The 15,123-nt window shown below is 39.0% G+C and overlaps 1 protein-coding gene across 2 annotated transcripts in view; it reads right to left on the bottom strand.

Moving 5' to 3' along the window:
- FANCC (FA complementation group C) overlaps positions 1-4,163 on the bottom strand; it is a 368,220-nt gene extending 364,057 nt beyond the window's left edge. For both annotated transcript variants that reach the window (XM_045289421.1, XM_045289422.1), the window contains exon 1: positions 3,993-4,163. The gene's annotated coding sequence lies outside the window, so the exon portion shown is untranslated. The remainder of the gene's footprint in view (positions 1-3,992) is intronic.
- Between the last annotated feature and the right edge of the window lie 10,960 nt (positions 4,164-15,123).

Here is a 15,123-nt window from a genome sequence, read left to right as displayed (position 1 = left end):
TGATGCCAGGGGCTTAAGTGGAGAGGAAATGTTTTGAGAATGATGAGGGCAATGAATGTACAAATGTGCTTTACACAACTGATGTATGGATTGTGATAAGAGTTGTATGAGCCCCTAATAAAAACTATTTTAAAAAAAAGATGTCCAGAAAAAGCTAATCTACAGAGAGAAAGAACAGATTAATGGTTGTCTGAGGCTGGGGGCTGGGACTGCCTATAAAATTGCATGTGTAAGCTTGTTAAGGTGAGGTGAATTAGCTGCAACGCTGAATTGAGCTAATCACTATAAAAATTACTCTTAAAAGCAGAATATATCATCTCAATGTGTTTTCCATATGAACTCTGCATTCTTAGAACTAGAGAAAAGTATTAAAGATTCTTCTATACTAGAAATCTTAACAGGGATCTGATTTCTACATGTCCAGCAGAATGTCTGCTTCCAGCCATTAGGCCTTCAGTAGCCGACAATGCTTATAAGCTATGCATAAGGTTTTTGGCGGCTACTTCTTCCCCAGTGGGCAGCAGATTTCTTCTTTGTAGTCTGGTCTTCATCAGGAAGCTCCACTGAAACCTGTTCACCCTGGGTGACCCCGCTGACATTTGAAAACACCAGTGACAAAGCTTCTAGCATCCCAGCAACACACAAGCCACCAGAGCAGAGGTAAGAACGAATAGACTTCACATTACATATACTGGACATGTTGCCAGGAGAGACCCGTCCCTGGAGAAGGCCATTGTGTCAGTTTGAGTAAACTAGGGAAACAAATCCACAGAAACTCCTATATGTAAGAGAGAGTTTTATATAACGGGGACATATACATTAAGAAAGCATCCCAACCCAGTGCTGCCCAAGCCCACAAGTCCAACATTAGCCCATATGTCCGACACCAATCTACAAAGTCCTCCTCCATCTCACAAAACACACACAATGACGCCGAATGCAGGAGGAAAGTGGAATCAGTGAGCATGAAGCATCTCAGTGCTGGCAGGGGTCTCCACACGGCTGCTCCAGCACCCAGGGCTGCACCAGGCTAGGTCCATGCGGTTTCTCCTCAGGGATGTCTTGCAAGAAGTAAACCTTGCCAGCTGACTCAGGGAACTGGCTAAGGCAACTGCAACCTGGTCTGACCATCAAAAGCAAGAGATCCAAGAACTAGAAAGGCAAGGCTCAATGAGCCATTTATCCCTCCACCCTTCAATTAACCCGTGTTTATCTGCCAGGTTCGCACAATACACCTTAACTATCTCAGCTATCATGCTTGGTAAAGTAGAGGGGCAGCGAAAAACAGGAAGGTCCCCCAAAGAGTTGGAATGATATGGTGGCTGCAACAATGGGCGCAAGCCTAGGAAGAATTGTGAAGATGGCGAAGGAGTGGGCAGTATTTAGTCCTGTTGTGCATTGGGTTGCTATGGTTGGAACTGACTGGATAACATCTAACAATATCAGCAAAATTTAAGGAGATATAAGAGAATGGTCCAGATAACCATTTGTAAGATCCTTTTCTAACCCAGTTTTTAAAATATTTAATAAAAAATAAAAGTTAATTGATGTCAGCGAAAGCCCAAAATCCATTTGTAGAGTTCCCCCACAGATTAAACCTCCACTGATTTCCCTCAATCACTGGCCTGGGACGCTTTGCCCTCAGACAGAGTGCATTGGAAAGTAGATGAGTGCAGGTAAAATGAGGTTAAAATTTAACATTATTAGTTTGTTTCCTCTTTTGACTCATTTATACTTTGTTCTAGTCTCTACTGTCTTCTGCTTTCAGGCGGATTGAGTTTTTTTCCCCTATGAATGTCTTTATATGAAATCCAGAATAAGTAAATCCACAGAAGCCATAACTAAATTTAATAACTCCTTTGGGTTATGGGAGAGGAGACTGGGGAGTAATAGAGCTGTGGTGGATGTTCTAAAATTGATATGAAAATGATTGTACAGTTCTCCTTGATATGATTTAACTATTGATGTGCATGCTATGCCAATAAATATGCCAATAAAATTGTTTTAAAATATTCTAAAATAGTGATGAAGACTGCACTAATTGTAAAAACTTAAATCACTGAATTGTAAGATTCATGAAATGTCAATAGAACTGTTAAATATATGTATATATATAAGTGCCAAGATATGCATTGTTAATTCTCTGATGAATTTATAAGCTATCCCTTCTCCGTTTATAGTGGGTGTTGATTAAAACACTGGAAATTCATTATTCTTAACCCAGTGGGTTTTGTGGGTCTTTTTGTTTTGCCTATTAACAAATCAGTCATTTGGGACAAGAACAGAGAACACACTGAAAATCCATTTGATGCTGATTTCTAGCATGGTTTGAGGCATGACCACTACCAACTAGGAACTAACATATGTGAGTATCTTTGGCTCACTCTGTAGCCTAAAAAACAAAAAATCAATCCAACTGGCCATGGTGGCCGCCCTGTAGCTGGTTTTCATAAATACAAATTTACTTGTTATTGGAACAACTTGCTGAAATATGGAATTCGTTAAAAAATACCATTTATTTTAAAATGTGCATGCAGTTTCACATATAAGCGGCAACACATCTTTCACATTTAGTCAATCACGTCAATGCTTTTTATTAGAGAACTGAACAAAAAATATCAATACAGTTTAGCTTTCTTTTCTCGAAGTTTAGTAATGTTTTTCAGGAAACTAAGAAAATGGTTAAGTAAAGTCGGAAAGAATTAAAAGATATAATCAAAATACAAGTAATCTAATTCTAATGAAGCATATCTAACCTTTACTTTGATATTAACTAGGAAACGGTTTTTTGGTGCTTTTTATATTAGACTTCTTGTATCTAACATTTATTAGTACTTTACTTCCGTGTACATTACATTGAAATGTCAATTTAAATTTTGCATAGTCACAATGAATATGTTTTAAAGAATAAATGATCCCAACACATGGTGTGAATTCTATCATTAGTAACTTTTCCAACTCCTTGAGGAATTAACGAGGAATGAGAAAATGCTAAGCCGCCTATCAGTAAAGGTGAATGACATCCATAAGCCTGGTGCTGGGTGGCCCCAAAGTGCTCTGCTCATCTGTCGCATCACGGCTAGGACGCATGAAATGGGGCGTGGGTTGAGATTAAAACCAAGGCCCAGCAGCTTTCCTACAATTTCACTCGGACAAAAGCCCAGTAACAAGCACGTCACTGCTGGGAAATTCTTCAGCCTCTTAAAAGGCTAGTCCCAAACTTCATCAACTGTAAAAATCTCTTAAATCTTTTCCGCCTCCCAACTCAAGGCCTTCCAATACGACCACAGAGGGCTCATAGTTGTAAACGCACCCAACAACAACAAAATACAAAACCGGCCAACAAACCCCAAGAATTGGGTATCGTCGCTGAGGCCTGCGTTCAAAAACAACTGTGGGAGGACCAAAAACGTGAGATTCAGTCTTCCTTTAAAGACGAAAGGCTGGGAGGGAGGAGGAAGGGCAGCCGCCGGGCCCCTCCCACCGGCCGAACTGCGCAGGGCCGAGAGGAGCGCGGCCCGTGACGGACGAGGAAGGGTTCAAAGAAAGGAGCCTTTCACCGCTCGCCAGGACCCGAGGCAAAGAAATTCACCTTTGCTCTCTTCCTTTCGTGAACACCTAGCAGTCAGCGATCAAAGAACAAAAAGGACCCGAACGCCAATTCCCAGCTCCCACCGCACAGGGACGCTCACTTCCGCGTGACTCTTTGGCCGGCCCCACCCAGCCCCTCAACAACGGTCGCCTCGTGGAGCCCCGCCCCTCTGTGGGCGGCGCCCTCCCACACCACTCCCTCCACACGGCGGGAATTCCGCCCGACCACCTCGAGGCCCAGAGTCTAGACGTTCTCGCGAGCTTTCCTTTCTCGTGCTTCCACCCGCTCCTCCATGCTGACGTGTCGCCCAGGAACACCCCTCCCCCCCTCCCCTCCTCCCCCCCCCCGGCCCGCCGCCAGGAAGTAGTACCCTACCCTTTGGTTCCGAGGCTCCTCTTACCGGGTGGTCCTTGCCAGAGCTGCTTCAGCAGTTTGGTCATTGGCGGAAAGGAAGCCACCGCCCGAATTTTGTGGCTGGAAAGCTTAGCTTTGCCTCGTATTGGGGGTTTGTTTTGTTTTGTTTTTTTGGAATTTTCCCGCGGTGGCTCTGAGAGCAGCGCGCGCTCACGTCCCCGCAGTGCACTCTGGGGCCAGGAGAGCCGCCACACGCGCTCTCGCCGCTTGGCGGGAAATTCTGTCGGCGTTTGTGGGACGGGGGCGGGGCAGGGCGGGGGCGGGGGCCCTTCGCAGGCTCAGACCGGAAGCCGCTCCCTGCCAGGAATGGACTCCAGGGGGAGCGGGCCTGCAGCTGTTCGCTCCGTTTTTCCCGGGACCAAATCCGTTGGAGAGGCCATGGGAGAAGGCCAGGGTTTGTGTTTAATTTCACGATTCTGTTCAAAATGCAGAGGAAATAAAATGGAATTATTGGGGGGTTTTGTTTTTTTCTTTAAAAAAATTGAAACTTTGTCAAGGTAATTTTCTGTGATCTATAAGGGGAAAAAAAGGCATATTTTTTCAGTTAATGATCCACACTTAACCCACCCTACCACTGCCCCCAAATCAGTTCCATACTGTGCTTGATTCGGGTTCAAATCAGTTCAACGCTGTGCTTAAACCACTTAAATAAATGGAAAGCAGCATTTCTATAAACTTCCATTCATGTCCGTGGTTTTAGCTTGTCTTAGTGGATTTTTTTTTAATTCTTGAATTTAGTAATGGCATAAAGATTTTTCTTAAATTTTTAAGCTTTTTTTTAAAGATAGGAGTAACCTAATTTTTCGTTTTTAAAATTTTTAAATGAAAGCCTCATTTATGAAACTTCACATGTGATTTTTAAAAGTTTACTATGAAACAGTGTATGCATGTAATAAAAATAACTTTCCATTAGTTAATCACTTCCAATTATTCCATGATGAAAGAATACTAAAAAATAAACGATTCAGAGATTAAGTAATTTGTGAAGGTTATGTAGTGTTCAGGCGATAGTGTGTCGTCGTGGCAGCATCATTTTTTTAAAGGAAATTCAAGAACTCAATACTAAAGGCAAAATAGGCAGAATGTGCAACTGTATTCACAAGTCTGGCCTTTAAATATTCTCTTCGAAAGTGTCTCCTGAAATACATATTTGAATGTGGGTAAATTCCAAGCAAGACCTGTGTCAAAATACATACATAGGTGACACTCATGTTTATGGTGACAATTCTAGTATACTAATGTGTCCTGCACTTAAGCCAGTAAAGGAAACAATTAAACCATGGCAATTGCCACATTTTACATACTTGAAAATTATTTCTAATGCTTGTAGTGTTAATGATTGGGGTCTTGCCACATTGTAATTTTATGACTTTAAATTTAGTGGTAAATAAGAATTGCTAGGCTCATCCAACTTTACAGTGCGTAAAAGAGGCCTTATTTACGCTTAAATAAGTAGCATCTATAGAATAAAGAGCAAAATACACTTTTATGGACATCTATAGTCATTTTATCTGGCATCCACATTTGTCTTACTATATTAATGTTTTACGCAACAATGAGACAACAGCGTTGTAAATGCCTGAAAAGTTTCCCAAGAAACAAATACTTAAGAGTCCTATTTCTACTTGGCTTATAAAATTGAGTGTGTGTGCCTCTGGAAACAGTTTTCATTATAGTACAGAATCTAATCACAAATAATGTGGCAGAATTTAAAGTGGCATGTATAGGTGAAAAGTATTACATTCTTGACATAGAAAATGCTGTGTAGGGGAACAAGCTTTTTTGGAGCCAAATATGGCTACACTCTTGCTTACTGCTAGCTCATATCTGCTTGCTAAGTTAATGTAATATTTGCTGGGTTAGCCTTGAAGAGCCCTGGCACCATGCCACCTTTGTTCACGAGAGCTATAAAAGCCGCTGCCTCCCTCTGAGGGGTAAAACTGCTGCCACCCAGGACTTTGCCTCAGTAAGTAATTCTTAATAAAACCCCTATATTGCCATCATGGAGTTGCCAGTCTCCTGTTTCTGAACACCTTAGGGCAAATTTCAAGTTACTGGTGTATGCCCAGATACACTCTTAGCTGAGTTCTGTGATGTTACTAAATGAATCAAACCTGACTTCAAAATTCGACAAAGATATAATAATCAACTAACTATTGGATTCCATTGTATAAGTCTCCTGCTTCCAAAATTAGGCCAGGTACCCCTACCTGGTTTTCAGACCTCATTTGATACCCAATACTTAACTATTTTGTCCATGGCTTTGATATTTGACTTCTGATACCTCAAATGGCCCTATACTTCAACAAACAGGATGTCCTCCTCCAACAATTGATCCCTCCTGATGACATGTCCAAAGCAAGGAAGTTGGATAATGTTCTGTTGTGATCCATAATATTTTCACTGGCTAGTTTTTGGAAATTACTTTTGGAAATCACCATGCCTTTCTTCCTAAACTATCTTAGTCTGGAAGCTCCATTGAAAGATGTCCACCATGGGTGACCTTGCAGGTGTTTTAAATAGCAGTAGCTTTTCTTCCAGCATCACAGCAATATGCAAATCATCACAGTACTATAAACTAACAAGCACAACAACCTTAAGTGGTAGGAAAAATCCAGTTTTACAGATACAGAAGCTAATACATGGCTCACTTGCTTCTGATCGGTATTGGAACCTGACTTCAAATCCAAGGAGATTTACTCATATTATACTTACCTCTTGCTCATACCTCAGATTGAGTACCAGATCCACTTCCTAAGTTCTAGTTGGGTGGAAGGAGATGATGATGTGATCCCGGAGGCTTGTATACACAATCACACCTCTTTTCTGTTCAAACATTTTGATAGAAATTTAAATTGGAATTTGTTAAAGAAGACAAATGAGACTGACAGATACCAGTTTTATAGCAAAGTGTGGTGAAGAAATCAGAAAGTCAGCTATCAAAGAATAGTGTCTGGGGTCTTGTCTTAAAACAAGCAGCTACCTAAGTGAAGCATTAACTAAGTCCACACAGAAAAAACACACCAGCCTATGTGATCCAAGGATTATAAATAATAAAAATCAAATTCAGAGAAGGGATCGGTATCAGAGCCTAAATTCTGAACACCCAGTTACTAGAAGGCTATGAATGACAGTGGAAACCCAAATTTCATTTGCAGGGTCCCCACATGGATTAAGTCCCTGGTGAATCCCTCTAACTATAGTCCAGGGATGTGAATAGCCTTGCTATCTGACAGAGCACTATAAAGTCAATTAAGGCTGATAAGAGTTAGGTTAAAATGTAATACCTTATTTGATCGCCCTTTTGACCTTTTTCAAATTTGCTCTAGTTTTTAATATAGTCTACTTCCTTTTTGTTGAGGTTTTTCTGTTTGCTTGGCATTATTGTTGAATTTATTTTCTTTTTGATTTTGTTGTGTGTGGTTTTATTTTCCTTTCTGTATATGAAATCCAGAATACCTAAATCTACAGAGACAGTAATAACTGGATTAATAACTACCTAGGGACATGGATGGGGAGTTTGGGGGGGATATACGAAGTTAACAGTAAGTACAAGAGAGAAGAAAATGTTCTAAAATTGTGATGATGATTGCTCAACTCGTCTTTATATGATTGAATGATTTAATTGTACGGAGTGTGAATTATATGCCAATTTTAAAAAAGGGAAAGGAAAACATGTGGGTAACAGTAAACCTCTTTGATCTGCCATCTTAAGGGCTAAAAACACCTGAGAGCAAGGAGAAGTGGGCGCCTAAAGTGAAAATTAATGGACAGGGGGAAAGGTATTATAAATATTGCATGTTACACCACGGCAGTGAATTAATTAATGTGACTCTTTTAGCCAAAGTCTCACTCCCACCAAATGACCTTTCCATTCATGGATCTGATAAGAAGGTGAGAGAAAATACAGATAAGGATTGCCTCTGAGTAACTGTGAACTAGGTTCCTTGGAATGCCATCCAGCTGTGAATAAAATGAGCCCTCTGAGAAGTAAGAAGAGGAATCTCATTACTAGCAAGAACCAGGAGTGCAGTGCATCCTCCAGAAGAAAGAGAAAGATTCCTACGCAGTGAACTTCCTGGAACCAGGAAATAGCTATTACATCAGAAGAGCAGCACCAGAACCAAGAGCCAGAGCAGGAGTCAGACGGATGGACTCTGCAAAACCCGCAGCAAGTAAAACTGAGTGCTTTTGTGCAGGAGGCTGGCTTATGGAGAAAGGTGTCTCTGAGCACTTAACTCAAGTTGGGCTTGCTGATCCATGAAGCTTTGAGCTGAATTCCTTTGGGTTGAGGTTTACAGCAGAGTGGTATGCCCTTTGGGCATTTCTTAGCAGACCTGAATGAACTTTGTTGTTTAAAATTATTTTATTGGCATATAATCCACATGTCATACAATTTGATAGTACCATCATATTAAAGAGTTGTATAACCATTACTGCAATCAATTTTAGAACTCTTTGTTCTTTCTTGTACTCATTGTTATTAGCTCCGCATTTCCTCACAACCTCCCCTGCCATATCCCTAAGAAACCATTAATCACTGTGTCTATAGATTTACTGTATACAGAAAAACAGATAAAAACAAAAAACTAGGAACAATAAAGTAAAACAGAGAAAACCTTAATTGAAAAGAAAGCATAAGATATTAAATACTCAAACAAATTTAAATTTGTTAATTTGAATCAAAAGGGAGATCACAGGATAAAGTCTTAAATTTTAACCTAACAATATCTGTCATAAGTCACTTTCCAATGCATTCTGTTGGACAGCAAGACTATTCACATCCCTGGTCTATGGTCAGCAGGGATTCATAGGGGCTGAATTCATGTGTCTTTCCCCTTCCCTAACACAACTCCTCCACCCTTAACGGAAACAGCTTTAGAATGGGCCAAATGGGAAGATCAAATGATAAGATACTACTTTTTAACCTAACTGTATCTATGATAATCGACTTTACAATGCTCTCTGTCTGACAGCAAGGCTATTTACATCTCTTTTGACTATGGTCATATGGGATTCTCCAGGGGCTTAATCTATGTGCAGACCCTGCAAATGGATTTTGGGCTTCCACTGTCATCCAAAGCCTTCTGCAAATCAGGTGTTCACAATTTAAGCTCTGATACCATTCCCAACTGGGGATTCGGATTATATTATTTACAGAGCTTGGATCACACAGGTTGGTGTTCTTCTTCCATGTGGGCTTAGTTGAAACCTCACTTGTATTGCTGTTTGTTTGAAGGCAAGCCTCTAAGACCACAGATGCTGTTCTTTCTGATCACTAGACACCACCTAATTTCTTTGCCACACTTTGCCCGTATCTTCAGTGATCTCTTCATTAAGGTGAGCCTCAAACAAGGCCATGTCATAAGAGCTAATTGTTCTTCACCTGATTGACCTAATTGAGGCTCGAATAAAGTGTGCACTCCAAATTCATTGAAAGAACTCTGTAAGATCCTGATAAACAACACCCAGCACATTTCTCACTGAGGCATTTGAAATAGCAACTGTGGCAGATCCTTTATACCACAGTGAGCTCCCTGGCCAGCAAGAGTTATTGAGAGAAGGAAAAGAGTATCTTTACTCTAGGGAAAAGTCAACAATAAATTGATACCTCATATAATTTTATAAGATGGTAACTTCTATTCACAATTTTGTAGTTTTAAGCCCAGTTTTAAGACAAAATTATTATATTCACTGCTCACTTATTGACTATCTCATCTGATAATTTTCATTTATGACAATAATAAAATCTAGTCAAGAAGTGAAATTTTTCAACACAAAACCCCAAGATCTTGTTCAATGAGGAGAAACAAAGTATTTACCGTGTGAACAGAAACCAAAGAAGGATGCCATTTATCACTACTATTATTCAGCATTGTGCTGGAAGTCTTAGAGCTATTAGACAGCAAAATAAATCAAAGATATAAAAAATGGCAAGTAAATAAAACTATTTGCAAGTGATATGATTCTATATGTAGAAAATCCCAAAGACTGAACAAAAAAAATGGTTAGAAATAAAAATATTTGGCAACATGGCAGGGTACAAGATTAACATACAAAGAATCAATTGCATTCCTATATTCTAATGAAGAAAGGTCTGAATGGGGAATTAAGCAAACAATGCCATTTACAATAGCCACACAAAAGATGAAATATTAGGAATATGCCCAACCAGAGAAGCAAGTGATTCAAATAAAGAAAACTACAGAACACTACTACAAGAGAATGTTCCATGCTCATGGATAACAATTCAATGAAATACTTAGGAATATTCCCAAGCAGAGAAACAAATGACTCAAATAAAGAAAACTACAGAACACTACTACAAGAGAATGTTCCATGCTCATGGATAACAACTCATTGCCATTGAATCAATTCTGACTCATAGCAACCCTATGAGACAGGATAGAAGTGGCCCTGGGGCCTTCCTAGACTGTAAATCATCTTTTTTTTTCTTTTTCCTAGACTGTAACTCTACAGGAGTAGAAAGTCTCATCTTTCTTTTGCAGAGCATCTGGTGGTTTGAAACTACTAACTTTGCAATTAGCAACCTGACACTTAACCCACTATGCAACCACAGCTCCAATGCTCATGGATAGGAAGGCTTACTATTGTGGAAATGTCAAAACTATCCAAAGCAATCTATAATGCACTCTATAAATATAATCTATAAATATAACACAATTCTGGTCCAGATACCAACTTCATTCTCTAAAGAAAATGGAAAAATCTAATTGCCAACTTTATATGGAGAGAAAAGGGATCCTGGATAAGCAAAGAACTACTTAAGAAGAATAACAAAATAAGAGGTCTCTCAATTCCCAGCCTCAAAATTTATTATGTAATCATAGTAGTCAAATTGCCTACTAATGGTACAATGATAGATATTGAAACCTCTGGAACCAAAGAGAGAAACCCAAAATAAACCCATCCACCTGCTGATAACTAATCTTAGACCAAATCAAACTTGCTGCCATTGAGTCAATACTGACTTATAGTGCCCCCATGTGGGTTTCCAAGACTATAACTGTTTATAGGAATAGAAAGCCCAGTCTCACATGGAACTGCTGCTGGTTTCAAACTGCTCATTATGTGCATCACTGTCCAAGGCATAACCACTACACCAGAGCAGAGGGCTGAAAAGCATTAACTAGGGAAGTGATAGTCTATTCAACGTATGGTGTTCAAAATATGGTGTTGGCAAAATTGGATTTCCATCTCAGAAGAATGAAACAGGACTCATACCTCACCCTATGTAGAAAAAGGAACTCAAGTTAAGACATTTTAAAGACCTAAATGCATATCCCAAAGTTATGAAGAACATCAATGTGAAAATACGGACAAACTTAAGGCCCTCAATACAAGGCATAAATGCACTTCCAAACTTAATGAAACACGCACACAAAAGAAAAAATAGATAACTGGGACCTACTGAAAATAAGACACTGTTATACATCAAAAGTGTAAAAACAGAACCCACAGACTAGGAAAGATGTTTTTTGGCAATGACACATCAGATGAGGGACTAATCTCTAAATCTATAGAAAACTACATCATCTCAACAAGAAAAAAAATTCATGCAATTTTTAAAACGCACAAAGGACAAGACCAGACAGTTCACCAAAGAAAACATCTAAGTGACTAGCAAACATATGAAGAAATGTTTACAATAACTAGCCATCAGAGAGATGCAAATCAAGACAACAATGAAATACTACGTTACACTGGCATTGATAGTAAAGGTCACTAAAACAAACAAGCAAAAATAAATGCAGAAGAGTGTGTGGAGAGTTTGGAACCCTATACGCAGCTGGTGGGACTGTAAAACTGTGCAACCACTCTGGAAAGTGTTATGGTGCTACCTCAAACAGTTGGGAACAACAATGCCATACAACCCAGCAATTCCTTTGCTGGGTACATATTCTAAAGTAAGATTCCACAACATGAAGAGACATATGCACACCCATGTTCATCGTAACACTGTTTACAATCGCAAGAAGATGGAAACAACCTAAGTGCTGATCAGTAAAAGAATAGAAAATGAAACGTTGGTAAGTACATACAATGGAATGCTATGCATTTCTAAAAAATATATAATGAAACCACAAAGCACTTCTTGACAATGGATGGACTTAGAAACATTATGTTGAGAAAAATTAGTCCATCACAAAAGGACAAATATTGTATGGAACTGCTGTTGGAAAGTATAAATAAAGACAAAGGTTTTCATACCAAAGAAAGTTTACCATGGGTGAGGTGAGGTTGGAGGTGTGGCAAGAGAAGGAAGATGATAGAACCAGGCTAGAGGTGAAGGGGAATATATTTTCCTCAAGATGGAAAAGAGAAAGGAGCAGGAGGGGCTAAGGGATGGGGACAGAGTACTGGGGGTTTGATAAGTAGTTTAAGTTGTTGAATACAAAATTAATTATCTGAAATGTGAATCCCTACCTAATTCACAATAATATATATATATACACACACACATTTTATTGTGAGTTCTTTTTTTATCTGTTTGTTTTTTTGGTGAGTTCTTACAGATAATATTACAATCCAGAAAGCTCAAGAATGAGTGTAAATTGCTGCCATCATCATTTTCAACACATTTTCTTCTTGAACTCCTTGATATCAGCTCCCCTAAAACAATATTTTTTAAAAACCTGCTATTCAACTGTCTTTGTGTTAATGTTGTATGTCTGTAGTAATGAATTCTGATAGTTAAGTTCATAGGTCAGCTTAGCCGGGTCTTAATTCTTGATTGTTTGATAGTTATGTAATGATACAATTTGACATGTCATTTGATAATGATGTAGTCAATGTCCATTTTGTGATACTATGTGATCACCCTCCATTTTCTAACACAGCTGGTTTATAACCACTTTGTCTTCAGAACCTAATCATGTTGATAAATGAGGAATGGGTATACTTCTTTTCCTGTTTTTACGTGTCCATGAGATTCCTTTCAGTAATTCTCAACCTTCCTAATGCCATGACCCTTTAATACAGTTCCTCATGTTGTGGTGACCCCCACAACCATAAAATTATTTTTGTTACTACCTCATAACTGTAATTTAGCTACTGTTATGAATCAGGCGACCCCTGCAAAAGGGTTGTTCAAGCCTCAAAGGGGTTGAGACCAACAGGTTGAGAATCACTGCTTTATATCCTTATAACAATCACCCCTTTATGCAGATCTCAATGAGTTTATCTTACTGCAAAATAAGCCTTGAGTAAGGGCCTGGCAGTGTCACATCTTCACTGTGTCATTATGCATCAGCATTTCAGATTAGACTGTCTGGTAAATTAATTAATAGATTTCTAGTGAAGGCACAGTATAGTAAGGTATAAGCCAGCAAGGCTGTGTTGAAGACATATATCCATCTGAGTATCTAGAATTTGGGAGAAATCGTATAGGTAGTGTATTTAAGAGTATATTAAGTTTATAAAGCCACCGCTTGTCTCTCAGTTTGTCATTTCTGTGATGGCTTGTGTGTTGCTGTGATGCAGCTAAGTTACTGGCATTTCAAATGTTCACCCAAAGTGAACAGCTTTCAGCAGAGCTTCCGGACTTAAGAACAGACAACTAAGAAAAAATTGGCTGTCCACTTCAGAGGAAGTAGCCATTGAAAACCTTACGCATAGCTTCAAAATATTGTCAGATACTGAAGGCCTAATGAATGGAAGCAGAACATTGTCTGTGATAAATGTTGAAGAATAGGCCTTTCAGGTCTGTGGGCACTGGAACTGTGACTGAGGAGAAGCTGCTTTCTCAGACTGGAGTCAACCATGAGGGAGGTGAATGGAGTAAAGCATGTGTGAGTAGAGCCTTTGGAATCTTTGCTGATAGGGCAAGACTCAAGGTAAGGAGAAGCAACTGCAAAGACCTCATGATGATTGGAGCTTGGAGTATGGGAAGTATGAATCTAGGAAAAATGAAATGGAATGCATAAAGATCAACATCCTAGGGATTAGAGAGCTGAATAGAGTGTTATTGGCAATTTTGAATCATAAAATCTTATTATTGACTATGCCAGGAATGACACAATCGAGAAGAATGGCATAGCATTTATTTTTCAAAAGGGGATTGCAAAATCAATCTTAAAGTATAATTTAATACTGTCTATGATAGGAGTCTATCTATTCACCTTCCAGGAAATCCAATCAACACAACTAATATTCAAATGTATGCACTAACTGCAAAAGTTAATAATGAAGAGAGTGAAGAATCCTTTAGCCAGAAATTGATCAAACAAGATCAATGCAATCAAGATACATTGATAATTATTGATAATTAGAATTTTAAAGTTGGAAATAAAGAGGAGGAAAATATGGACTTGGTGATAGAAATTAAGCTGGAGGTCACATGATAGACTTCTGTGAGACCAACAACTTGTTCATACCAAATAGTGTTTTTTTCCCCAAAACACATGGACTTCTCCAGATAGAATACACAGAAATCAAACTGACTTCCTCTGTGGGAAGAGCCAATGGAGAAGCTGAATATCAGCAACTAAAACCAGGCCAGCGGTTGACTATGGGACAGACCATCAATTACTCATATATAAGTTCAGGTTAAAGTTGAAGAAAATTGAAACATGTCCACACGAGCCAAATAACAACTTTCAGTCCATCACATTTGAATTTCAAGTGCATCTCAAGAATAGATTTGCTACACTGAACACTAATGACAGAAGACCTGATGAGTTGTGGGAGGACATCAAGAACACCATTCACGAACAAAGCAAAAGGCCATTTAAAAGGCAGGAAAGAAAAAGATTAAAGTGGATGTCAGAAGAGACTCTGAAACTAGTTCTTAATTATAGAGTAGCTAAAGCAAATAAAAGTAAGGATGAAGTCAAGGAACAATACAAAATTTCAAAGGGCAGCTGGAGAAGACAAAGTAAAATACGATAATAAAATGAACAATGACCTAGAGTTAGAAAACCCAAAAGGAAGAACATGCTCAACATATCTCTCATAGATGGATCAAGACGTAGCTATATGAACACAACAAGGGAATATTGAATGGTTAAAAATCGGGAAAGGTGTGTATCAGGGTTGTATCTTCTCGCCATATTGTATAATCCGAATGCTGAGCAAAAAATAAAGAAGCTGGAGAA

This window comes from Echinops telfairi, unplaced genomic scaffold (assembly GCF_000313985.2).
Source record: "Echinops telfairi isolate 266 unplaced genomic scaffold, ASM31398v2 ScPeMD7_27;HRSCAF=92, whole genome shotgun sequence".
Classification (NCBI taxonomy): Eukaryota; Metazoa; Chordata; class Mammalia; order Afrosoricida; family Tenrecidae; genus Echinops; species Echinops telfairi.
The sequence above is the reverse complement of the archived record's forward strand: the minus strand, read 5'-3'. Positions and strand labels throughout refer to the sequence as shown.